This window comes from Zalophus californianus, chromosome 1, assembly GCF_009762305.2.
Source record: "Zalophus californianus isolate mZalCal1 chromosome 1, mZalCal1.pri.v2, whole genome shotgun sequence".
Lineage (NCBI taxonomy): Eukaryota > Metazoa > Chordata > Mammalia > Carnivora > Otariidae > Zalophus > Zalophus californianus.
Window position 1 is genome coordinate 35,506,175 of NC_045595.1, and position 27,826 is coordinate 35,534,000.

A 27,826-nucleotide genomic window follows, 5' to 3' on the forward strand; every position below is an offset into this window, starting at 1 on the left:
GAATATAGACATATCTTCATACAAAATACTAGTAAGCAGAATCCAGAAATATATGGAAAGAATTATACTCCATCCAAAGTAGAATGTTTCCCTAAGATGTAAGGTTGATTTAACATATGAAATATACTATATTAATAGACTAAAGGACAATGTCACATGATCATCTCAGTAGATGCAGAGAAAACATTTGACAAAAGTCAATACCCTTTCTAAAACCAATCAGCAAACTAGGAACATAAAGCAACTTTCTAAACCTAATAAAGTCTGTCTGCAAAAATCCCACAGCTAATAGCACACTTAATGGTCAAAGACTGAATGCTTTCTTCTCTAAGATCAGTATTTAGAGAAGACTGTCTATATTCTCATCACTTCTATTCAACAATTGTTTTGGAGGTTCTAGCCAGGGAAATTACACAAGGAAAGGAAGTACATGTATCCAGATAGGGCAGGAAGAAGTAAAACTATCTCTGTTTGCTGACGCCATGATCTTGATATAGAAAATCCTATGGAATACACTAAAAATCTATTAGAACTAATAAAATATTGTTAGAACTAATAAGTGTGTTTGGCAAAATTCCAGAATACAAGATCAACATAAAAAGTCTAAAAAAAAGTCTATTGTATTTTTTTAATTTTTTATTGTTATGTTAATCATCATATGTTACATCATTAGTTTTTGATGTAGTGTTCCATGATCCATTGTTTGTGCATTACACCCAGTGCTCCATGCAGAATGTGCCCTCTTTAATACCCATCACCAGGCTAACCCAACCCCCCACCCTCCTCTCCTCTAGAACCCTCAGTTTGTTTTTCAGAGTCCATCATCTCTCATGGTTCATCTCCCCCTCTGACTTACTCCCCTTCATTCTTCCCGTGCTATCTTCTTTTTCTTTTTTCTTAACATATGTTGCATTGTTTGTTTCAGAAGTACAGATCTGTGATTCATCAGTCTTACACAATTCACAGCGCTCACCATAGCACATACCCTACCCAATGTCTGTCACCCAGCCACCCCATCCCTCCCACCCCCCACCACTCCAGCAACACTCCGTTTGTTTCCTGAGATTAAGAATTCCTCATATCAGTGAGGTCATATGATACATGTCTTTCTCTGATTGACTTATTTCACTCAGCATAACACCCTCCAGTTCCGTCCATGTCATTGCAAATGGCAAGATCTCATTCCTTTTGATGGCTGCATAATATTCCATTGTGTATATATACCACTTCTTCTTTATCCATTCATCTGTCGATGGACATCTTGGCTCTTTCCACAGTTTGGCTATTGTGGACATTGCTGCTATAAACATTGGGGTGCACGTACCCCTTCGGATCCCTACATTTGTATATTTGGGGTAAATACCCAGTAGTGCAATTGCTGGATCGTAGGGTAGCTCTATTTTCAACTTTTTGAGGAACCTCCATACTGTTTTCCAGAGTGGCTGCACCAGCATGCATTCCCACCAACAGTGTAGGAGGGTTCCCCTTTCTTCGCATCCCTGTCAACATCTGTCGTTTCCTGACTTGTTAATTTTAGCCATTCTGACTGGTGTGAGGTGATATCTCATTGAGGTTTTGATTTGGATTTCCCTGATGCCAAGCGATGTTGAGCACTTTTTCATGTGTCTGTTGGCCATTTGGATGTCTTCTTTGGAAAAATGTCTATTCATGTCTTCTGCCCATTTCTTGATTGGATCATTTGTTCTTTGGGTGTTGAGTTTAAGAAGTTCTTTATAGATTTTGGTACATCATTAGTTTTTGATATAGTGTTCCATGATTCATTGTTTGTGCATAACACCCAGTGCTCCATGCAGAACGTGCCCTCTTTAATACCCATCACCAGGCTAACCCATCCCCCCACCCCCTCCCCTCTAGAACCCTTAGTTTGTTTTTCAGAATCCATCATCTCTCATGGTTCATCTCCCCCTCCGATTCCCCCCCTTCATTCTTCCCTTCCTGCTATCTTCTTCCTTTTTTTTTTAACATATATTGTATTATTTGCTTCAGAGGTACAGATCTGTGATTCAACAGTCTTGCAGAATTCACAGCGCTCACCATAGCACACACCCTCTCCAATGTCTATCACCCAGCCACCCCACCCCTCCCGCCCCCCACCACTCCAGCAATCCTCAGTTTGTTTCCTGAGATTAAGAATTCCTCATATCAATGAGGTCGTATGGTACTGTATGGTGATTAACATAACAATAAAAAATTTAAAAAGAGAGACTCTTTTTGGTCTCATGTTTGTTCATTTGTTTCTTAAATGCCACATATGAGTGAAATCATATGGTATTTGTCTTCTCTGACTTACTTCACTTAGCATTATACTCTCTAGGTCCATCCACATTGTTACAAATGGCAAGATTTCATTCATTTTTATGGCTAATATTACATTATGTGGGTGTGTGTGTGTGTGTGTGTATGTACCACATCTTTATCCTTTCATCTATTGATAGACACTTGAGTTGCTTCCATATCTTGGCTATTATAAATAATGCTACAACATAAAGGTGTATGGATTTTATTGAATTAGTGTTTTTGTTTTCTCTGGGTAAATATCCACTAGTGGAATTACTGGTTCATATGGTAAATCTATTTTTAATTTTTTTCGTAACCTCCACACTCTTTTCCACAGTGGCTGCACCAGGTTGCATTCCCACCATCAGTGTAAGAGGGTTCCTTTTTCTTCACATCCTTGCCAACACCTGTTGTTTCTCATGTTTCTTATTTTAGCCATTGTAGTGTAATGTGATATTGTAGTTTTAATTTGCATTTCCCTGATGATAAGTGATGATGAGCATCTTTTCAGTGTCTTTTGGCCATGTGTATGTCTTTGGAAAAATGTTATTCATTTTTAACCAGATTAGTTATTTTTTGGTGTTTTCTTTAAGTTTTTCATATATTTTGGCTATCAACCCTTTATAGGATGTATCATTTACTAATACCTTCTCCCATTCAATAGGTTGCCTTTTTGGGTTTTTTGGTGGTTTTCTTCACCATGCAAAATCTTTTTATTTCAGTGTAGTCCTAATAATTCAATTTTGCTTTTGTTTCCCTTGCCAAAGGAGACATATCTAAAAAAATGTTTCTATGGCTGATGTCAAAGAGATCACTGCCTATGTTTTCTTCTAGGAATTATATGATTTCAGGTCTCACATTTAATCCATTTTGAGTTTATTTTTGTGTATGGTATAAGAAAATGGTCCAGTGTCACTTTTTTGGATGTAACAACCCAGTTTTCCCAACACCATTTGTTGAAGAGGTTGTCTTTTTCCTATTCTATATCTTTACTTCTTAATTGACAATAAGAGTGTACATGAATTTCTAGACTCTATTCTGTTCCATTGATGTACGTGTCCATTTTTGTATCAGTACCATACTGTTTTGATTATTACAATTTTGTAGTATGTTTTGAAATCTGGGATTGTGATGCCTCCAGCTTTGTTCTTCTTAAGATTACTTTGACTGTGATCTTTTGTGGTTCCATAGAAATTTTAGGATTTTGTTCTAGTTCTGTGAAAAATGTTGTTGGTGTTTGGAAAGAAATATTGCATTATATTTGTAGCTTGTTTTTGGTAGCATGGACATTTTAACAATATCAGTTCTTCCAATCCCTGAGCATGGAGTATTTTTCCATTTGTTTGCATCATCTTCAATTTCTTTCAACGTTTTATAGATTTGAGAATACAGATCTTTCTCCTCCTTGGTTAAGTTTATTCCTGGTATCTTATTATTTTTGGTGCAATTGTCAATGGGATTGTTTCTTAATTTTTCTTTTGCTACTTAATTATTGCTGTATAGAAATGCAAAGGATTTCTGTATATCCACTTTGTGTCCTATGATTTTACTGAATTCATTTATCAGTTCTAGTAGATTTTTTGGTAGTCTTCAAGGTTTTTATTATATATATATGTATATGTATATACATATGTATATACATATATATATGTATATATATAACTTTGAAAGTAAACTCTACTCCCAGCTTGGGGCTTAAACTCACAACCCCAAGATCAAGAGTTGCATGCTCTACTGATTGAGCCAGCCAGGTGCCCCAAGGGTTTTTGTTTTTTTTTTTTTATAGTATTATGTCATCTGTAAATAGTGGAAGTTTTACTTCTTCTTTACCAACTTTTATGCCTTTTATTTCTTGTGTGATTGCTATGGCTAGGACTTCCAGTAGTATGTCGAATAAAAGTAGTGAGAGTGGACATCCTTGTCTTGTACCTGATCTTAGAGGAAAAGCTCTGTTTTTTGCCACTGAGTATTACATTAGCTGTGGGTTTTTCATCTGTGGCCTATATTATGTTGAGGTATGTTCTCTCTAACACTATTTTGTTGAGAGTTTTTATCATGAATGAATGTACTTAGTCAAATTATTTTTTTAATCTCCTGAAATGATAATATATCTTTTTTCCTTTCTCTTGTTAATGTGATGCATCACGTTGATAGATTTGTGAATATTGAACCACCCCTCCATTCCTGGAATAAATCCTGTTTGACTGTGGTAAATGATTTTTTTAACATATTGTTGGATTTGTCTTGCTAATATATATATATATTTATTTTATTTATTTGACAAAGAGAGACACAGCTAGAGAGGGAACACAAGCAGGGGTAGTGGGAGAGGGAGAAGCAGGCTTCCTGCTGAGCCAGGAGCCCAATGTGGGGCTCAATCCCAGGACCCTGGGATCAGGACCTCAACCAAAGGCAGATGCTTAATGACTGAGGCACCCAGGTGCCTCTTGTCTTGCTAATATTTTCTTGAGGATTTTTACATCTGTGTTCATCAGAGATATTGAACTGTAGTTCTCTTTTTCACAGTGTCTTTTTCTGGTTTTGGTATCAGGGTAATGCTGGCCTTGTAGAATGAATTTGAACGCTTTCCTTCCTCTTCTATTATTTGGAATAGTTGAATAGGTATTAACTCTTCTTGAAATATTTGGTAGAATTCACCTAGGAAGCCATCTAGTCCTGGAGTTTTATTTATTGAGAGTTATTTTATTACTAATTCAGTGTCATTGCTAATAATCAGTCTATTCAAATTTTCTATTTCTTCCTGATTTAGTTTGGTAAGGTTACATGTTTCTAGGAATTTATTCATTTCTTCTAGGTTGTCCAATTCATTAGCATATAATTTTTTATAATCTCATAATCCTTTGTAATTTCTGTGGTGTTGGTTGTTACTTCCCCTCCTTCACTTCCGATTTTGAGTTATCTTCTTTTTTATGAGTTTGGTTAAAGGCTTATTAGTTTTGTTGATCTTTCAAAGAACCAGCTCTTGGCTTCATTGATCTGTTATTTTTTTAGTCTCTCTTTCTTTTCTTTCTGCCATAAACTTTATTTCCTTACTTCTGGTTTGGGCTTTGTTTGTTCTTCTTTTTCTAGCTTCTTTGCATATAAGGTTAGGTTTTATTTAAGATTTTTCTTCTTGAGGTAGGCCTGTTTTGCTATAATCTTGCCTTTTAGAACTGCTTTTGCTGCATTCCAAATATTCTGGACTGTTGTATTTTCATTTACATTTGTTTCCATGATTTCTTGATTGATCAATCCATCATTTAGTAGCATGTTATTTGGCTCCTATGTATTTGTGTTCTTTCCAGATTTTTTTTCTGGTGATTGAATTTCTAGTTTTATAATGTTGTAGTCAGAAACAATATGTGATATGATTTCATTTTTTTTAATTTATCAAGACTTGTTTTGTATCCTAATATGTTATCTATTCTAGAGAATGTTCTATGTACACTTGAAAAGAATGTGTATTTTGCTGTTTTATGATGGAATGTTCTGAACATATCTGTTAGGTCCATCTGCTCCAATGTGTCATTCAAAAACACTGTTTCCTTGTTCATTTTCTGTCTGGATGATCTATCCATGGATGTAAGTAGGGTGTGTAAAGTCCCCTACTATTATTATATTACTGTCCTCTTCTTCCTTTATGTCTCTTGATAGTTGGTTTATGTATTTGGTGCTCCCATTTTGGGTGCATAAATATCTGCAGTTGTTACATCTTCTTGTTGGTTTATTGTCTTTTTCATTAGATGGTGTCCTTCTTTGTTTCTTGCTTCAGTCTTTGCTTTAAAGTCTATTTTGTCTGACAAAAGTATTGCTACACCACCTTTCTTTTCCCTTCCATTTGCATCATCAGTATTTTTCCAGCACTTCACCTTCAGTCTGTATGTGTCTTTAGCACTGATGTGAGTCCCTTGGAGGCAACATATAGATGAGTCTTGCTTTTTTATCATTCATCCACCCTATGTGTTTTGATTGGAGCATTTAGTCCATTTACATTAAAAATAATGACTGGTAGGTGTGTACTTATTGCCATTTTGTTATTTGTTTATGGTTGCTTTTATAGTTATTCTGTTCCTTTCTTCTCTTGCTCTCTTCCCTTGTGGTTTGTTTGTTTTCTTTAGTGATGTTTGGATTCCTTTCTCTTTATTTTTTGCATATCTATTACAGGTTTTTGATTTACGGTTATCATTAGATTCCACATATAACATCTTATGCATATAGCAGTCTATATTAAGTTGATGGTCACTTAAGTTTGAGCCCTATGTAAAAGTAATACATTTTTACTTCCCCATTCCCCACATTTTATGTATATACCATATTTTACATCCTTTTATTTTGTGAATTCCTTGACTGATTTTTATAGATAGAATTGATTTTACTTCTTTTGTGCTTTAACCTCTTTACTGGTTTTATAAGTGATTAATTTAATACTTTTATTATATTTGTATGTAGCTGTAATTTGTTTTCCTTTCCTTTTTTTAAAAAGATTTATTTATTATTTTGAGAAAGAGAGACAGAGCCAGCAGAGGGGAGGGGCAGAGGGAGAGAGAAACTCTGTGCTAAGCCTAGAGCCTGATGCGGGACTCCATCTCACAACCCTGAGATCATGAATATGAGATCACTACCTGAGCCAAAACCAAGAGTCAGTAGCTTAACTGACGGCTCCATCGAGGTGCCCCCTTTTTTCCTTTCCTAATGTTCTTAGTCTGGCTTATGGACTTTTCTCATCACATAAAGAATTTTCTTGAACATTTTCTGTAAGCCTGGTTTAATGGTGATGAACTCCTTTAACTTCTGTTTGTCTGAAAATTTTTTGAAAATCTTTTTATCTCTACTTCTGTTCTGAATGATAGGCTTGCTGGGTAGAGTATTCTTGGCTGCAGGTTTGTTTGTTTTCCTCTCAGCACTTTGAATATATTATGCCACTCTCTTCTGGCCTGCAAAGTTGCTGCTAAAAAATCAGCTGAGAGCCTTATGGGGTTTCCCTTGTTTTCTTTTCTCTTGCTGGCTTTAAAATTCTTTATCACTACTTTTTGCCATTTTAATTATTATGTGCCTTGGTGTTGACCTCCTTAGGCTGATTTTGTTGGGAGTTCTCTGGGCCTCCTGGATCTGGATATCTATTTCCTTCCCTAGGTTAGAGAAGCTTTCAGTTATTATTCCTTCAGATTAATATTTTGCCCTCTTTTTTCCCTTTCTTCTGCAATCCCTATAATGATGATGTTATTATGTTTGATGATGTTGCTGAGATCCCTTAACTTGTTCTCACACTTTTACTTTTTTTGTATTTTTGATATTCAGTTAGGTTGCTTTCTATTAATCTGTCATCCAGCTTGCTGATTTCTTTTTGTGCCTCTTACAATTGACTATGGATTCCCCTAGTGTATTTTTAATTTGGGTTATTGAGTTCTTCATTCCTGATTGGTTCTTTTTTATATTTTCTATCACTTTGTTGAAGGTCTGAGATCCTCCACTCTTTTCTCAAGTCCAGTATCTAGTACTATTAATATGAAGTCTTTATGAGGTATATCACTTATCTCCATTTCATTAGCTCTTTTGCCATGGTTTTGTCCTGTTATTTCATTTGGGACATATTCCTCTGTCTCCTCATCTTGTCTAACTAACTCTCCGTGTTTGTTTTTGTGTATTAGGGAAGTAATTTATGTCTGCTGATATGAAAACTAGTGGCCTTATGAAGAAGAGGTCCTGTGGTGCCCTGTAGCACAATGTCCCCTGTTTAGCACTTCAGGGGTGTCTCCTTTGTGGGTTATGTGTGTGTGTATGTTCTTCTGGCTGATCCACATTTGCCTTCAGTCTAGCTGGATGCAGTGGCCTCTTTGCTTTTTCTGGGCTGGGTTTGGTCCCTCTATTGTTAAAGGGCCAGTCTGGGGCCATTATGGACTGATAGTTGGGTGGTGTCAGTAGTCAGACCAGATGCCTGCTCTCAGCCTGTTTCCTGATGTTGCAGTTGCACTGAACTTCAGGGTACCCTCCCTGCATTGTCCTCTGAGAGGCTTTTGTTGGTGGGCAGACAGCAGTCAGGCCAGATGCCTACCAGAGCTGCAAATGCACTGATTGGAAGGCATTCTCTCTGTAGTGCCGGTTATAATTTTCAGCTGCTAGGACTGTAAATGTGGTGGTATGTGTGGTTATTTTACCTTCTCTTCATGGCAGGAGTCACTTTGGAGTGGTGGCAGTCCCTGCTAGGGCTACTTGCAGGATGAGACTAGGCAGGAGACAGTTTGGATGGATTCCTACTGAACAGGATGGGATGGATGGGACAGTCCACAGGAGAACACGGGGGCAGGGCCTGTGGTATTGGCAAGTGAGGTGGTGAGTGTTCTCACTGGTTCCTGCAGGTGTCTGGGTATCTAAGCTGGGAAGCTGGGGGAAGAAATGGTGCCCTCCAGCTCTTTTGTTCTTGGAGAAGTCTTATAAAGATCCCTGTTCCTAGAATATATTCTAAGATGAGTAAATAAATCTCCTTTCTGTAAACCCCAGACACTTTTCAAACTATTTCTATGCTATATCTCATTGGGGTTGTTAGATATGTTTGAGGTGGTGACTCCATTTCCTGCTGCCCTTCAGCTCTCCCAGAGCCAAGCCCACCAATTTTTAAAGTACCTGGAATTAAGCCCCACTGGCTATAAAAACTCATGGAGTTAAGCCTCACTGATTTTCAATGCCAAATGTTATGGGAACTTGTCTTTTCAGTGCAGGCCCCCTGTGTCTGGGGTGCTTGGAGGGTTTGTTCCTCTCCCTTCTCTGTGCTTGTGGTGTCCCTTCCATTCATCATTAGTTTCCCTGGGAGTTTGGTGCCCAATTGCATCTCTGCCCTTTCTACTTTTTTTTAAAATTCTTTATTATTACTATTATTACGTTCAGTTAGCCAGCATATAATACATCATAAGTTTTTGTGGCAGTGTTCGACGATTCATTAGTTGTGTATAACACCCAGTGCTCATCCCAACATGTGCCCTCCTTAATGCCCGTCGCCCAGTTATCCCATCCCCCACCCATCTCCTTTCTGTAACCCTCAGTTTGTTTCCCTCTCTGATTCTTCCCATTCAGTTTTCCCTCCCTTCCCCTGTGGTCCTCTGCTCTATACCAGTTGTCAGGACGTAGAGAGAAAGAAGGCACTGTCAAGAAGCCTGACCTTTGAAATTGTAGCCAGGCCTTTCTACTCTTTTTGATATGACCTCCTTTCTATGATTAGCAGAGGAAAGTCTCTTCTGTTATTCGAGGGTTTATTTTCTGAGTTGGTTGCACTGATGTGGCTATTTTCTACATGTGTCCATTGGACAAGGTGAGCTTAGGATCTACTCTACCATCTTCCCCATCCCTCTGTGTTGCTGTATTATTAATATTTCATTTGATATCATGTCAAAGTTGTGAATCACACAAGCCATTCAAGAGCCTCTTTGCAAAGACTTGAGTGGCAGTTCACACATAGAAATATATGTGTTTACTCAAGTTGGGGATGTAATTAATCTAATAAATATGACAATGTATATTCATTTCTATAGAGCACTTAAGTGGCCTCTTCACTTTCCTGTTTCGATTGATGTTTGAATTTCCCAGTACAATGGAATAAAGATTCCTATTTTGAGTAAATCCTGTAAGTTTAATAGCGGTCTTATGTGTCTGTTGTTTTGTTTTGTTTTGTTTTCAGAGTAGAAATCGGAATCTGTAGTCACAGAATGTGGCCTAACATCTTCTATGTGATGCTTTTTTAAATGGACTTTTAGGATTATTGCTTTTGAGCCAACTCTCCTAAGATTTTCCTTAAAGATGATGCAATATCCTCATGCTGCAAAAGAGCATAGTTGGTCATCTTAACGTATCAAGTTTGAAACAAAGAGAACTGGGGAAACAGTATATTGTGAGGTTCCTTGTTTTATTTTTAGCTAGATTTTAAATATAATAGGGTCTGTGTAATTAGGGAGGGGGCATATTTTGAAGTCCTCAAGCATTTAAAAACTTGTAGGATTCAAGTCTCCTTTTCCCATGAGAATACATTTAAAGAATGGGAGATTTGGGGATGCCTGGGTGGCTTAGTCAGTTAAGCGTCTGCCTTCAGCTCAGGTCATGATCCCAGGGTTCTGGAATCAAGTCCTACATCGGGCTCCAATCCCACATTGGGCTCCAGTCCCACATCAGGCTCCTTGCTCAGCAGGGAGCCTGCTTCTCCCTCTGCTGCTCCCCCTATTTGTGCTCTCTTTCTCTCTCTGACAAATACATACATAGAATCTTAAAAAAAAAAAAGAAGAAGAATGGGAGATGTAAATCTACAAATATTGGTTTTCATGCTGCTTTTTGTCTTCTTAGCATTAACTTTACTTCTGAGTATTCTTTCCCTAAGTTAGCAATATGGTGTGTCATATTGGTTGTTTGCCTTTCTTCATGGTATTTTTAAGCTACTCCCTTCAGTTCCAAAGTCATTAATTTTCAGAAGCTTTTTGTTTTTTTTAAACAGTGCTCGAACGAATAAAGAATGTTTAGATAACAAGTTACAGGATTTTTAATTTTTTAAAAAATCATATCTCCAACTTGTAAGGAAACACATATTTCTGGGTGTGAATCTGTTACCCAACATATTTTCAAAGTGATTTTGAATGCTATAAAAACAGTACGGTGGTAACCCAAATCTCTTTTAGAAATTCCATTCCAAATAAATAGTGATATGGACCAGCAGCTTGTGAAAAATGTATAATCCAAGGCCCTACTCCAGATATACCAAATCAAAATCTGAATTTTAACTGGATTGTACTTCACAAGCACATTACATTTTGAGAACACTGGTTTTTACAGAACTGAAAATAGTGACTGGTACTTCAGTTTGAAAGTCAAATTATTGCTGTTGATGACAATAAAGGGAATAATATAAATACAGTTTATAGGTAATTTTTTTCTCCTTTTTAATCTTGATACATTTTAAATTGGAAGATTTATATTAGCTGTCTTCTGTAATGACAAATGCTATCACCATTGTGATTTCATACACATTAAAATTTACATAATTTATATTTGCACTAAAAGCTACACACACATACACACACACCTACTAATAATCCATTCCAAAAATATCCCACTAAACCCTGACCAGTATGTTTGTACATTTAGACAGTGCTCCTTCTGGGATTCCCAGGCCACATAAAATAGCAAAGAGTTCATTAGAAAGATGTCACCAGCATAGTGATAATTAAGGCTGTGTCAGCAACTTAGGGGTTTATAACTCTGCTGTAAAGTTGTGCTCTAGGATAAAAGTCAGCACAAAAGCTCAACCTGGGAGTAGATTGTTTGCTGGATGTGGGAATAATGTGGGGGGAAATTGATTTCATTGTTTGTGATTCACTATACTGCTCATCTGATTCTTGGTGGCATTTGAAGTAAGATGTTTTATGGACTGGTGATCATGGAGAACTGGTGTTTTCACTGATGTCTTCATAGACTTTACTCAAACTATAACTATTACAGTAACTCAGATGGTGCCACTGTTTATATTACATAAATGGGGACAAATATGCATAGGAAAGCTATTAAAAGGGAAAAGGAGTAATTCTAATTAGGCAGAAATGGTAACATATTTCATCGAAAGAGGATGCAGTGAATTCCTAGGTTGCCTGTATATTTCTGCCAGGGAGACACCAAGGCATGCTCCTTGAACTGCTCTGGGATATTGGTAAATCAACGTTGATGCTCAGAAAAGTTTAGATCTAGCTCTTTTCGAAAACTGATACTCACATTTGACTTCTCTTAGATGTAGCTGCAGAGCTAGTGGCTAAGGGAAGCCTCACTAAGTAAAACAATCCTGGAGCTCTAGGCTCTTCCAGCTCCTTTACTGTCACTTTGCTCTTTGGAAGACAGAAACTTGCCATCCTGAGACTTCTAGCTGTAGTAATAAAGAATATAATAGGAGTAAACTCCTGTAATAGTCAATTTGTGATTAGATACATTGTTATCTTGGGTACAAGTTTAAATGTGGTTTTAGGCACTTATCTAAAATGTAGTTCCCATATAAATGATTAGGAACTCCTGATTTTCAACAAGGGATTTAATATTAATGGTGTGTGTAATAGTTACAAGCTGGAACTCCTGAGTAAGACAGAACTGGGTTCAGATACTGTTACTGTTCCCTTTACTATCTGTCTGGGCTTGGGGCAAATAACTTCATACTTTTGAGCTTCTGTTTCTCTTTCTAAAATGTGATGGTGATTATAGCAGCTACTTCAGAGGATTGTTATAAAATTTAAAAAGATAATCCTACAAAGCACAGCGTTTGGTACATGGTAGCTATTACTGTGTTAAGTAATGCAGTGGCCCAACCAAAAAGGCTTTACAATTTGTCATTTATTTATTGATTCACTTACTCATATTCCACATATTTATTAATTGTTTTCATGTGCCAGACACTCTGATTAGATGCTGGGTACAGTGGTGAACAGGGTAGTTAGAGTTCCTTTCTCATTGAGTTAATAATCTGGTGGAAAGGACGCAATCAGACAAATAACCATGAATTATAATAGGTGTTAGGAAAGAAGCAAGCAAAAGTTTAATACAGAAAGTAAAAATGGGGAGAGGGGTATGATAATTAATTCAGAGTGTTCAGATAGGTTTCCAGCAAACAGTGTCTATAAAGCTAATAACTGGAGGGCAAAGAGTGTTTGGAAGATGAGCTCAGGGAAAAGCATTCCTGTTGAAGAATTGGAAGCTGTTTATGCCTTGAGGTAGGAAAACTTGGTATGTACAAGGATCTGAAAGAAGGCCAGTGGCTAGACCATAAGGAAAATGAGGTGGAATGATGATATTAGCTCAGAGAAGAAAGCAAGGGCTAGGTAGCATGAGCTTTGTAGCCCAGGTGAGAAGTTTAGTTTCAGTTTCGAATGTAGACAGAAGCCCTAGAAGAGAACATGTAGTAAGGTTGATTGTTAAGAAGGAGCTTCAAGCTGCCCTATGGAGAATGGCTTGAAGAAAATCAACAGTGTTTCCCTAAGCTTCCTCCTTACTGATCAAAGGGAAAATTTCCAAACTTCCATATCTGGGGTTATTTTGTAGCTGATGAACTCTGGGACGTTAGATGTTTTCATTGTCCATGCATCAGGGACTGGGGGAGATGATGCTCAGAAGGCACTTACTCGGTAAGTAAAAGCAGCTTTTTATAGCAGAACCACTCAAGATTGCATTTACTGTTGTTTTGAAAGTCACCTCATCATTCGTAATTTCATTAGGTCATAACTTACTCACTTCCAGGAAAACTATATTTTACATCTCCCTACCTTCTTTGCACAAAACACCACTTTGGGTATTTTTAAAATTTAAAATTCAAGGACATGTGCCAGATCAGCATATTTCTCTGATTTTCTCCTCTCTAGGTGGAAAATATTTTTAGACATGTTACAACAGAGTACTACTAAATGACCTTCAGAACTTAATTTGAGTGCATAAGTATCACAGAGTGAATATGGGAGTCTCATTAGGATTTTTGTTTTGCACCATGTTTTTTCTGCTTATTTGGTCAATCTTTCCTTTTTGCTCATTTTACTTTGGCATGTATTTCTAGAGAAATTGAAGTTGTAAAAATTGAATTGAGGGTTTTCTTTTTTTGCACTCCATGTGTTGCTGAATTATTAAATAATAATGTAATAACAAGCACTTATCTAGTGCTCTATTCAAGGACTTCTTATTTGCAACTCTGCCCCTGGAGAACACTGAAAATGTTTCCTCTGTAAAGTTTCCAAAGTAACATCAGCTAATCTGTCTCTTCTTGATGTACCCCAACAATGCTGGAGTTTTTCATTTATTAGTTATCAACTAAATGAGTTGGATGATACACATCTATGAAGTAGAAAATTGCTTCTCTTCAACTGGGTTTGAAGTCTAATTAGGAAACTTTGCTTAAATGCATGCTCTTTAAATGTGGAAGGACAGCCTTCTGCATGTTCTTTGTCTACCTTACCCATTCATTTGTGTGTTTATATGAATGCAAATAAATTATCAACCATGGTAAACACTATAAGCAAGTCAACCAGTGCACATCAAATTTTGGCACCTGATTAAGATTTGTTCTTGCCTAGACCTGAGAATATGTAATATTTTAATTATAATTACAAGACTCCTATTGAGCTAGGCAAATTGTCAGCAGAAATGGCAGAGGAACTTATAGTAAATAAAAGATGAAGGATACCAAACAAAAACCTATAAGGAAGTTTTGTTCAGCCAACCTGTTGTCCCAGTATTTAAAATTTAGAAGATTTTAGAGAGAAACTAGGATTCATATTATCACTTGAAAAATTGGTCATTTGGCAAAAGTGGGTCCTCATTCCTGGTTGGCCCAAATCAGCAGGAACTAAGTAGTATTTGCCCTTTCAAATGCCTCCTAGTTTGCTAGGGTCCCTGTCTCTCATTGTTTCTTTTAGCATCTCACATGCTTTAGTTTTTTATAGTCCTTGCTATACCCCGGTATCCTTTTAAGTGTATTATCATTAGAACACTAACATCACCTATGTGGTAGGCAGCTTCTACATGACCCCCCAAACATTGGCTGCCCCTAGTTGTCATGCCCTTGTGTGATCCCCTCCCTTTGTGCATGGGCTAGAGCTAGTGACTGTCTTCTGGTGAAAAAACAAAATTCAACAAAAGTGATGCGATCTTCTGATATTAGATTATAAAAGGATGTGACTTCCATCTTGCTGGCATTCTCTGTCTTGCTTTCTTAGCCTGCTTGCTTTCATAAAGCAAGCTGCCATGGTGACAAGGCACACTGAGTAAGGAAGCAAGGGTGATCTGGGGCCAAGAGCCAGTCAATAATTAAGACCCTCAGTCCAACACCCCATAAAGATCTGAATCCTGACAACAACCACACAAGTGAGTGTGGAAGCAGTTCCTTCACCAGTTGAGCCTTCTGATAAAACCATCCTCCTGGCTGATTCCTCAGCTGTAGCCCGAGAGACCGTGAAGCAGAGGACCAGATAAGCTGTACCCAGATTCCTGACCTAAAGAAACTGTGTTGTGTTAAGCTGCTAACATCAGAATAATGTGTTAAGCAGCAATAGATAAATAATATATCTTATTACTTCAGAGAAAGATGGTGCTTCGAGTAGCCCATATAAGAAACTTTCCTTGGGATTATGGAAATCAAAGCAGTGAATATTTCTATTCCCATGACTATAATTTTAGCATAAGGACTGATGTTGAAGGTACTCAGTTGCTATGAAACAAAAGGTTGCCAATGGTGAGTTAAGGGTCACAAGAGATTGTTATACAGAAATGTTGTTCATATAATATTATTTTATCAATATTCTTTGAGTAGATCTTCTTTTATGCCCCTTCAGATGTGCTTCCATATATTCTAATTATCAAAAGTATGTCTCAGATTCAAAAAGGCTGGACACTGTTGACGATATGAAGCTCTCAGAATGCCAGACTCCCACAGAGACTATTAGAAACTGCAGACTCAGTATTACTTTCTCAGTTGGAAAACAGGGTACTGTGCAATTCTGTATTCAGGAAGCTTTGTAAAACCCCCATATGGCACCTGTTTTTGTGTTCAGTTTAGAGATAAAAATTAATAAGACATAGAGTGCTATTCATGGTATCTTTAGGTCTGAGATTGTGATATTTAGGATGCAATAGTATTTTACTCGAAACTATTTTGACAGGTTAACGTATTCAAATACCAAAGTGGAAATTAGGAATGATGAGTGCTAGGTTGTTGCTTCAACTTGTACCTCAGTTATGTCTTCATTTTTCTGCTTCTCTATAATACTGATTTTTTCAGATTAACCTGAACATCCTTTTAAGCACTTAATGATATTCACATATACATCGTTCAATGTGTGCTTTAATGTGATTTCTTGCAGCCCATAAACCATTTGTTTGTATAAACTTTGCATTCCTGTAAACCTTATGTAAAACATAATGGTTTATGCATTATATACATTTATTAGTAATGTTGGTGAATTTAATTTCTTATTGGAAAATAATATGTTTTATAAATGTTTATACTTTATGCATATGATGGTGATAAATACCAGTTGGATTTAGTTGAAAATAAAAAAGAAATATAATTTGTTGTTTAGGTCAAAGCAGTTAGTAGATAAAACATTAAAAGCATAAATCATCAGAATCGTGTTTCTCTATTATCTCGTTTCAATAAACTCTCCCAAAATAATTATCCCATTATAAAATCCTTGCAGTAGGGCGCCTGGGTGGTTCAGTTGGTTAAACGACTGCCTTCGGCTCAGGTCATGATCCCGGAGTCCCGGGATCGAGTCCCGCATCGGGCTCCCTGCTCAGCAGGGAGTCTGCTTCTCCCTCTGACCCTCCCCCCTCTCATGTACTCTCTCTCTCATTCTCACTCTCTCAAAATAAATAATAAATAAATCTTTAAAACAAAAAATAAAAAAAATAAAATCCTTGCAGTATTCAATACATTTGACACGAGGGATGTGTATGTAGTTTTATTATCAATCAGCAGCATCACCTGGCCCTTGCTTCTGGTGAAAATGGTGGTTTGAGACAGCTTTCACTCTTCAAAGAATCCATTGACTAATCTTGCCCAAGTTCACCTTTTAAAGTTTTCCCAAGACCACTCATTGTCCATTAAGCATGCAAAGTAGATCAAAGGTTAATGATTCTTAATTGGGCTTCATTAAGTGATAATAGAAGATCTCGAGCTCCTCATTATGCTCCAGGATTGGACAGCAATGTCATAACAACAGGAAAAAATGAACTAGAAGACATGCATTATCATGCATTAGAACACTCCAGCAACTGATTATGTTTCAGATACATTGTCTCAAGTGAAGTATAAAGTGAGGTGCATGTTAATAGCTTGGTCAAGTTCCCATTTTCAGAATAAACTATAGTTTTAATATAATGAAGACTTTCAGAAGTGAACTGTTATGATTTGGGAAGATTCTATTGGATCCTGTTTATGTTTTGTTCCTATTTATTAGCTGCCCTTAACCATGAGAGAACGTTATTTGATCATTCCACCACTTGCACAGTCCACTTGAAACATAGCTTTTTAATCATGCATTTCTTTTGAATTTAAGTACTGCCCATTCCTTCCTTTCCTGTGTGGCAATTTCAAACCCACTTTGGTAATACAAGGGATTAAGATAGCATATTTGCTACTAAGCACATTTTATTTAGATCAGAGTCAGTTCTGTAGTTTTCATTTTGCTCAGAGAATGGGAATCCATGCATACTGAACAGTCATACTGTAGTCAACATGTCAGGGAAAATGAATGCACAAATGTGTAGTGTAATTCCATGTGCTTCAGAGATAACCACAATGAGGGATAATAAGCTAACCCTGGTCTTCTGTAATGCAAAGCTAATATACTCAAAAAGATATTGCCCTTCATCACAGTTTAATGTAATTGCTCCTAATCTGTAACCTGAACAATAAACTCAAACATCTTATCCAAACACTTTCAGCTCCCTGTCTCCAGGATGACAATGTGACATTTTACATTCATATGCCTCAGAGAAGAGCTGGACAGCAAAAAGTACCTCATATACCATGTTCTCCCTGAACTTTGCTATGAATTTCTGTGAATAAGGAATCAAATGACTGAGTTGATACTAACACTTATAACTCAGATGATTGACAAGAGATGGACATGGTGATAAAATAAATCACTTCTACAAGATACATGACAGCAAGCTCATCCTAAATCCTATACAAAAGCATATAACAGATTTGATGAGCCTTGCAGGCTGGAGGCTCAGAAAATTGTTAGAGTTCATATTTTGGAAACACTGAGGCTAGAAGCTATATCAACATATTTTTCACATTTAAGCTGATAAGTTCTGTGTGTGCACACATGTGTGTATGTGTGAGCATGCATATAAGAAAAACAGAATGAGAGTGATTTTATTTTTATCTAAGTATAAAAATTATCTTTTACCCCAATAACCTGAAATGTTACAAACGTATTTTGGGGGATGTCTTTCCTTCTATCTCCAAATGAGTACTATTGATTAGCTCCTATATATACTGGGAATCTGGAAGCTCCCATTTGTTAACAAAGCAGGTGCTGAATAAATATTGGGTTTGAGTAAATGAGCAAAGATTAACTACTCATTCATGTGGAATTATTCTAGGAAAAGAAAATAATAGGTCCAAAGGATATTGACTGTCATGTGTATACACTTAATCTTTCTCAAAGTAAATGTGGACCCCTCTTTTACTTGTAAAAAGTTGGTTCCTGAACCCAGTGTGATGAAACAGATACTCAAGGGTGGAAGCCTGGGAAAGTGTGTTTTACACATGCACCCAGGAAATCCTCGTTCTGCATTCTTCATTTGAGTAACCAGTGGTAAAAATTCAATTTCCTGTTTGGGATGCTCCTCCCCCACCACCCCCCCATGGCCCCATTCATCAACTTGATAAATATTTAACTCAGATATGTCGCAGGGAATCTGCCCAAACACTTTCACATGAAGCTGCCAGACTGTTTGGTTGACAGACATCTGAACACAAAGCACAGATGCACATAAACTAATCCATGCTGGGGCAGCAGGAAGGGCAGCCGTGAAGGTGTGGCATTTGAAGGGCCCTTGAGGGATGTATAAGACCCAGTGAAGGGAAGGCAAAGAAGGGAAGAGACAGAGAAAGGACATATGTAAATAGAGAAAATCCAATTTGTGGGCCCAGAGTCAATAAAACAGGGTGGATTTGAAACCTAGGTGGGAATTATGTGTGTTCATCAGTCTTCAGTACATTCAAACCACTTTCATGGCTTTGCCCTGCCTGGGCACACTTGTACTGTTATTTCCTCAATATGTTGCTCCACCACTATTCATTTCTTTTTTCAAATGCATTTGTTTTAAAGAAAGACTTCATATCACTATGTGAATGGAGCATCAGCATCATCTAACATAATGAGAAGGTTACTTTTTTTTTTAACACATAATATATTATTTGTTTAGGGGTACAGGTCTGTGATTCAGCAGTCTTACACAATTCACAGCACTCACCATAGCACATACCTCCCCAGCGTCCATCACCCAGCCACCCCATCCCTCCCACCCCCCTCCACTCCAGCAACCTTCAGTTTGTTTCCTGAGATTAAGAGTCTCTTCTGGTTTGTTTCCCTCTCTGGTTTCATCTTGTTTCATTTTTACCTCCCTTTCCCTATGATCCTCTGTCTTGTTTCTCAAATTCCTCATATCAGTGAGATCATTTGTTAATTGTCTTTCTTTGATTGACTTATTTTGCTTAGCATAATACCCTCTAGTTCCATGCACATCATTGCAAACGGCAAGATTTCATTTTTTGATGGCTACATAATATTCCATTGTGCATATATACCACATCTTCTTTATCTATTCATCAGGGAAATACAGATCAAAACCTCAATGACATACCACCTCACACCAGTCAGAAAGGCTAAAATTAACAAGTCAGGAAATGACAGATGTTGGCGAGGATGCAGAGAAAGGGGAACCCTCCTACACTGCTGGTGGGAATGCATGCTGGTGCAGCCACTCTGGAAAACAGTATGGAGGTTCCTCAAAAAGTTGAAAATAGAGCTACCATATGATCCAGCAATTGCACTACTGGGTATTTATCCCAAGGAAACAAATGTAGTGATTTGAAGGGGCAAGTGCACCCCAATGTTTATAGCAGCAATGTCCACAATAGCCAAACTATGGAGAGAAGGTTACTTTTGAAATGAATTAAACTGAAACAAAGTTAGGTTGTTAAATTCTAAGTCCATGTTGTTGCCATCTGAAAATACTAAGCATGAAGCCTGTTTTTTGTCAAAAAGGGAGGGGAGCCAGTATTAGGAAGGAGGTAAAGCTAACCTAGCACCAATATGAGAATTTCTCCTTGTAAGAAAATTGACAAACATACTTTCTCATCATGCAATCCATGGTTATTTAGTGCCTGAGCCATGTACCACCCCTTTGGAGTAGGATCTACTGTCATCTTGAAGGTCTTCTCTAATACATTGCCTACTCTTTGGGAATAATTATTTTAAATCATAAAGATTTTGAATTTTGTCCTAAGGGAAATTAGAAACTGTTGGAGGACTTTTAAATAGTTAATGGTATGCTTACCTAACTTGTCCACTGAGTACTCAGAACAGCCTCAAGCCAAAGCAGCAAACTGAAAATACCTTTGAGTTTTCAGGCTCTGTTTTCAAAATTTAAGTGTGATTTTTGTGCTCTGTAGCCTAATGTAGCCACCTTTCATAATCATAATGGACCCTTGGGTAAAGCCTGTTGCACTATGATGTGAGAACAGATACTAGGCTTTTCTTTACTTTTTCATCATCTGACCCCTCATCACTCCCATAGGAACAGGAACATAACAGTACACAGTCAATGTATGTTAGTAAGCAAACACATTCATTGTGTGGCTTTTAGTGGCCTCCAGCACATGCATTTTTAGGGTTGAAAGTCATAGATTTCATGCATTTATTTCTTTCTCATACTGAAGGAAAATATGCTTTGGAATTACCAAGAGATTGATATTTCTATATTTCAAATACACTTCTAAGAAGTCTCTGGTGGTTTCAACTACTAAGGGAGCAGGGCTCTGCATTCTCATTACTCCATTTAACCAATGCAATTCAGGTTTTGTATTTTACATGTTGGACTCTGTGTCAGATTTCCATGGCTGAGAAGAATCCTTGTCTCGTCCCCACTTGGAGCTAGAAAAGATTGCTGCTTCCTCTGTAGGTGTCTCTACCCTCCTATTAACAATTCATGCAGACACGTAATCTGCCTGAGCTATTTCCTTCCCTCTTTTTTTTTTTAATTCTTCCCCCCTCCCTCTTTCCCCTCCCTGTTTCCAATTGATTCATTGATTCATTCATCCATCCATCCATCCATCCATCCATCCATCCATCAAACATAGTATGTGCCGAACTTTTTACTAAGTACCCAGGATGTATTGAATTGCTTTAGTCTGCCAGGGAAGCTCAAAGTTTTGAGGATGGCACATTAATTTCTCACTTTGCTAGGAGGTGGCCACTTAAAAACATACTGCTATGTTGAGTCCATAAAATACGCTCCTAAAAATCAACTGCCCTTCTTTCCTCTGTGGGTAATTAGCAGATTTTTGAAAACATGGGAAACTTATCCAGACAATGAATCAGGACAGTTTCCTAGATACCCACCCCATCTTTGGGTCTGTACTCTGTTTCAGGCCAAACTTTTATGGAAATTAGGAATATCTGTGCAATAATGAAGCCCTGAGTCCCCTGCTAAATTCATCTTGCTTATCATTTTTTGGTGTGGATAAAGAATAAAACATGAGCATTGCTTCTTTGTCTACTCCTCACATAATTTGAAATCATTTTCTGTGCATAAGCAGCCTTTCAAAGTATCTTTAAAATTTTTATTTATGGAAGGATCACACACAAAGAAGTGTGCAAATTATACATGTAGAGCTTAATGTATCATCACAAAGCAAACATACCAGATCCTTAAGGAAAACATGATAGGTGACTTAGAAGCCTTTCTCACGCCTCTCCTATTTACCTCCACTCTTGGCCAAAGGTATGATCCTAACAATACCCTACAAATTGGCTTTGTCTATTCGTGAACTTTTGATGATGTGGGCTGATACACTGTGGTCCCATTTGTTCCACAGTAGGTTTGAAAATGAATTATGTTAACTGATATAGTTTATCACTGCATGGTATAATTGTATGACCATTTCTAGAAATCCTCTGTAATACTGAACTTCCGTTTGGAGCTATTATAAATAATGATGCCATGAACTTTATTGTATGTGTTCTGGAAACATGTATTGCTCTTGGGTACATATTTAGGTATGGGATTTGGGGTCACTATATGCAAATTATTGGTTTAATTTTAGTAGAAAATGCCAAGCAGTTTTTCAACATGTTTTACACATTTATATTGATGCTAGGAGCAGTGTATGATAATTCTCTGGGCTTGACATTCTTGCTAGCACTTGGTTCCGCCAGTCTTCTTATTTTTTACCATTTGGATGAGTATTGCAGCGGCATTTGCCTTTAATTTGCATTTTATTAATTACTAATGAAGTTGAACACTTATTCATGAGTTATTGGCCTTTGGGATATTCTTTTTTGTGAAGTTTCTATTTCAATTTCTTGTCCATTTTTACTGTGTTTAACTTTGTCTCCCTGATTTATGTAAGTTATTTTATAATCTGGCCATAAGACTTTGTTATCTGTATTATGTATTCTATTCTGTAGACTGCCTTTTCATTGTCTTACAGTTGTTTGCTTGCTTGCTTTTCAACTTAACAGAAATGTTTAACTTGAACATTGTCAAGTTTATAAGTACTTTTTTGCATCCTGTTTAAGAAATTCTCACTTAGGACACACCAAGTTTCATGCTGCCTAACTTTCTAGAACATTGGTAAGAGCAAGTTTGCAATGTGATTTCCCATAGCAGAGCTTGGTTAATTATTTTAGTCATTTGGCTTTCATATGGAATTTTTAAATGGACTGGAATTTCTCTAAATATTTTTCTGTAAGCCTTTTGAAAGTAGTATCTGTTAGACCTTTATTAATGTTTACAGAAGCAATGCTGGCTCTTGCAGTGCAGTCTTTGTGTTTCCATTAAGCATTAGGTGGTTTAGAGAGAAAGGACAGTAGATTTTCTTAACTCTGAATTCCATGCTTCTTTGCACTCAGGATAGAACCATGGATAGGTAAGAAAAGTTGATATTTTGACACTGACCACCATTTTATGTGATGGTTCTTTTAGTTAATTTTTATTAATCCATGTAATTTTGATGAAGTATATTCTTTGTGGCCTGTCACTTCTATTTCCTTAATAGAAAAGGGACCAGGTGGCATAAGAATGGCTTATGACTATGCTCAAGTCTTTCTAGATCTAGGCTATAGTCATTAATTTTAGACAGACTCTCAAGTTGGATCACCACTGGTGATTCCATTTTCAGGGGCTTGTTTGCACCAGTTGAAATCCATAGAGAGTGATTTAAAATCTTGCAATGTAAAATTGTAGGATGGAAGTTGTATGAAGGGGGGATCTATGTCTTGTTCATCATCATATTCACAATGGCTAGGCACACAGTAGGTTTTTTAATAAAAGTTACTCCAATGAAAGGAAAAAAGGGAAGGAAGGAGGGAAGGATGGATGGACATACTAGACAGAGTAACTAGCACTGCCTGTCCCAGCCTTGGCTCTTTCAATTTAGCATACTCAACCATATGCCACTGTTTTCTGGCACAAGAAATCTTGCCCTAGAGAGCAAATTTGTTTTAAATGTTGCTTCATAATGACCTTAAATAACATTCAACCCTGCACTTGTTCTTATTAGCTCTATTTCATAAATTCCTGGCTCTGTACTCCCAGTTTAAATACCAGCTCTGGATTGGCAAACCATTTCAGTTACCCTTTGGCATATTTAAATATGGCTACCCACTCATAGCCCTGTCCAAAACCCTGATTTCATGGCCTCCTTGAGAGTGTCTCACTCCCAACACTGGCCCTGTAGAAGTTCACAAAATGAGCCCACAACAGGTACTCTATTAAGGGAGAGAAAATAAAATTAGAGAAGGTAAATTTTATATTCAGATAAAAATATCCTGAATGATGGCTGGTCCACTTAATTATTTTGTGGCTATCCCCTTCATTCAAAGTATTTAATCTCTCTGAGCCTCAGTTTCTTCATCTCTAAAGTGAGGGTAATAATTATATCTCCCTCATAGGGAGGTTTTGAATATGAAATGAGACAATGCAGGACAGGGTCTGGCACAAAGGGAGCTGCCATTGCTATTGCTCTTGTCCCTTCTGTAATTCTTATTGGCATCATTGGTGTTCTTGGTCATCTACACTAGGAATTTCTCCTGGCATGTGAGTGAAGTTTGGAGACCCATTTACAGAGGAGAAGGTTGCTTGGTGACAATGAATAAGAACAAAGGAAACTGGTGAACTTCATAGATGTTTGTATCAGCCTTCAGGGATTGGATGAATTCCTTCTGCACTTGAAGGAGATTCTGTCAAAAGAACTGCTATTGGATGGAATCAGCCTGCTCTCTCTTTTGAATGGTGTCAGAAAGAGAGATACTAAAAAAATTCTAACATTGTGTCATTCTTTTTTTTTTCCTTCAGTATTCATTGTCAGTCACCAAAAGTTTCTTTTATGGCTACGTTATACTATAGTGAAATAAATGATTAATTAGATCATAGCTTATCTAGGATTCACTACATTACAGCTTGGCAGTCTTTCTGATATGGGGAGGCTGGCCACGCTTTTCAATAAGTTTTAAGTGATACCAGCCGTGTCATTAGGAAAGCATTTGCAAATATTTCCTGAAGACACTGCCACTCATCCACCTGAACTTGATTTTTATGAGTTTTGTTTTCTGAAGACAAAGTATTGAGCTGGGAAAAGTGCCCTCTTAAATTCTGTCACCCTAAATGAGTTGGAAGAGGTGAGAGCAGAATAGGAAATTCACCACAGGAGCTGTTAATATATATTTTAATGTATCTTTTTGAGCCAGGAAAATATAAAGTTTTCATTGATTCCTAATTTAATATGTATAGGGGGCTTCCTCAAACAAAGTAATATGAACTTTGAGTGAGACCAGAGTTCAAATACAATAAAGTTATCTATCCCAAGACACAGTTTTAACAAATACCTCTCACTTCACATTGACACCCTAGTACTTTCAGATACTGCCCATATTGCAGTACTCTGGTGTTTTAGAGACCTTAAAAACCCATAGCCTAGCAGGTTGAATTCAAAACCTTGGTTTCAGCCAGTGTGAGGTGTGGACTTGAAACGTGCCCTGGGGGAAATCCCATGTGAGTGGTCTTCACACTGCATTTAGAGAAGGGCCTGGTGAATGTTGTTTCATGATTAGTGTATAGTGTGTCTATCTTGTTTTTAGTTTCTTTTGTTTGGTTGTTCTGTTCATTGGCAAACACATTATACTACTTTTTTTTTTTTTCATCCATATGGTGTACTTTCTCTTCTAATATCCCTCCTTTGGAATCTCCAACAACTAGGCAAAGAGCTGAGTACATACTCAGGGTAGCATGTATCCTTAATTTAGACCTTAGAAGTGTTTCCCCCAAGACACATAGGACTATTATCATGGAAGCATTTATTAGCCTGTTCAAGCAGTGAAAAACCATGGTTAACATCAAAATAAAGTGAATCTAAGGTAAGTTGAAGCTAAAACTTGTGGCTTTGCTAAAGACACTAAGCCAAAATTGCCCCCAGTTATTTTTGTCTTTGTGCCTCTATTCATTTGGCTTTCGTGTTGTTGTAGAACTGATAAAGAGTGAAGTCTCTGGGGAAATCCTATGGTTAGGTCAAGTTCCATATTAGTAAGTTGGACTTATCAGCGCAGCCTAATTCTATAGTTGCCAGATTTTTTTTTATTACAACAAAGACAGTAAAATCAAAGAAAGGGAGAGAAGAATTTTTTTCAATGGGCCAAAACTTAGCTTAAGGTCCCAACATGACAGGGAAACTTTACATTATGCAGGTTGGAGGCAAATACTCATAGGACCCTAAGCCAAATGATAATGGGCACTTGGTTTTCACCATGGGCAATTTAGGGTTCCTGATTGATGTAGTCATTATCCAGGACCTGATCTTATAGTATTGGAGTAATCTCCTCAGTCATAATAGCCACTGAATGAATTACTTGCTTCTTTTTGACTCAACCATTAGGTGAATTCTCATTGTAAGTCTTCCTTCCATGTTCTTGGTTTCTCTCCTTTGCTTTGGTCTCCCTTTTGTTCCCAAAGCCCTGCATAAATGTATCATTAACTTTAATTCCTAAGTATTTGTTTTCTGAGCTTTGAGAATTGTGTCACTCTAGCCCAACAACTATTTGAGTAACTACTATGTGCCATATGCAGGGGCTTTAAGGGAATAAGCAACAAAGCTTCTTCTCTCATAGAGATCACTGCAATTGAAAGTAAGCACATGTCTTTTGGTTATAAGAAGAGTAAGTTCTGAGGGTCTAATATATGGCACAATGACTATCACTAATAATACTGTATTGTATACTTGGAATTTGCCAAAAGAATCTTTGTAAAGCATTCTTACCAAAAGAAAAAGAAAAGTAACTTTGTGAGGTGATGGATGCATTAAATAACTTGATTGTGGGAATCATTGTACAATGTACACATATATCAAACAATCCTATTGTACATTTTAAATATATTACAGTTTTATTTATCAATTATACTTTGATAAAAGCTGGAAAAATAAAAAAGTGATTAAAATTATAATGAATATTTTGGTAGGGAAGAAAAGGAGGCTCTAAAAGCATATCAGGGGCTTTATCTAGTCTAAGGAAATAAAAGATGTTCTGGAGGGCATGATGGATCATCTGAGACCTGATACTTGACAAGGAGTTAACTCAGGGATGGAGAGGCCTGTGGTATAGTTGAACAGAGGGAATAGAGTGTAGAAATGTGCCCAGAGAGGTCCAGGATGGCTGAAAAGCAAATAGTACAAAATATAGTAGAGAGTATCTTTGGGATGAGATGGTAGGTGTAGACAAACCATTCAGGGCTTCTTAAGCCTCATTAAAGATGCTAAGCTTTATCTTATGGGGAATGAGAAGCCATTGAAGTGTTTTAAGTATGAGGAATCAGCCACAGGACCTACCTCTTGCTCCTAAATAAAAAATAAACATTAGTGTTTGTCAGGATAACAGAGGGTTTGGAGAAGTCTTAACTCTACATATCACGCTATTAACTATGGTGCTTGGGGAGTGGGATCTGCTAGGAGAGAGATATCTTATTTTTATTTTATATACGTCCCTTTCATGCAAATATAAATTACTTTTGTATTAAAAAGGGGTTTTTTAAGATGTTAAGTTAAAGAGATTGCAAAGCATTGTGTTCTAACTTCAACATTTTCAACAAAACTGTCAAGAAAGGAAACAGCAAGTTAAATAGAATTAAGGAAAGAAAACGTGTCCAAAACAGTTACCTTTGAAACTTAACCAAACAGCCAGAAAACAAAGACCAGACTATGTCTTCTTCCAGTGAGACTTCTTCCTTCAGCATGAAGTGATTCTCAATAGTTTCTTGTATTGTCAAGGATAGGGACTTAGGCAGGGTTATATTTGTTGAGCATGCTGCATTCTTAAGAGTGTGGCTTTCATTATTATTTCGAAGACAACATTTTTCCCTCAGGCAAAAACATCTCTGAAATGATTATATGAGTCAATAGGAAAAAATGATTTTATTTACAAAAATTCTATTTTTCCCAAGTTTCTCAAGTTACCTAGGCTTTAGAGTTGGGTTGCAAAGAAAGGGAATAGACCTTCCCTGTATCTGTTGTATATGGTAGGTGTATTAGCCCGGTCCCTCTTCTAAAACTGTGTATCAATCAATCCCAGTTTCTTATGACTGTAAATATTTATTGATAGATTCAAGGGTTTACCTTTCATTGTGATTCAGTTGAGCTTGGCTAAATTTGGTTGTGATAGGCTATATTTCAGGCTTTGTGTCAGGTTCACTGTGGCTTTGTGTGTATTCATTCTGAGACTCGGAAAAGATTGTTGTCTCTCTGGGG

The 27,826-nt window shown here is 37.1% G+C and overlaps 1 protein-coding gene across 3 annotated transcripts in view; it reads left to right on the forward strand.

Moving 5' to 3' along the window:
- Nucleotides 1–27,826, forward strand: part of TAFA1 (TAFA chemokine like family member 1) — a 511,550-nt gene that overhangs the window by 153,482 nt on the left and 330,242 nt on the right. The window lies entirely within an intron of this gene.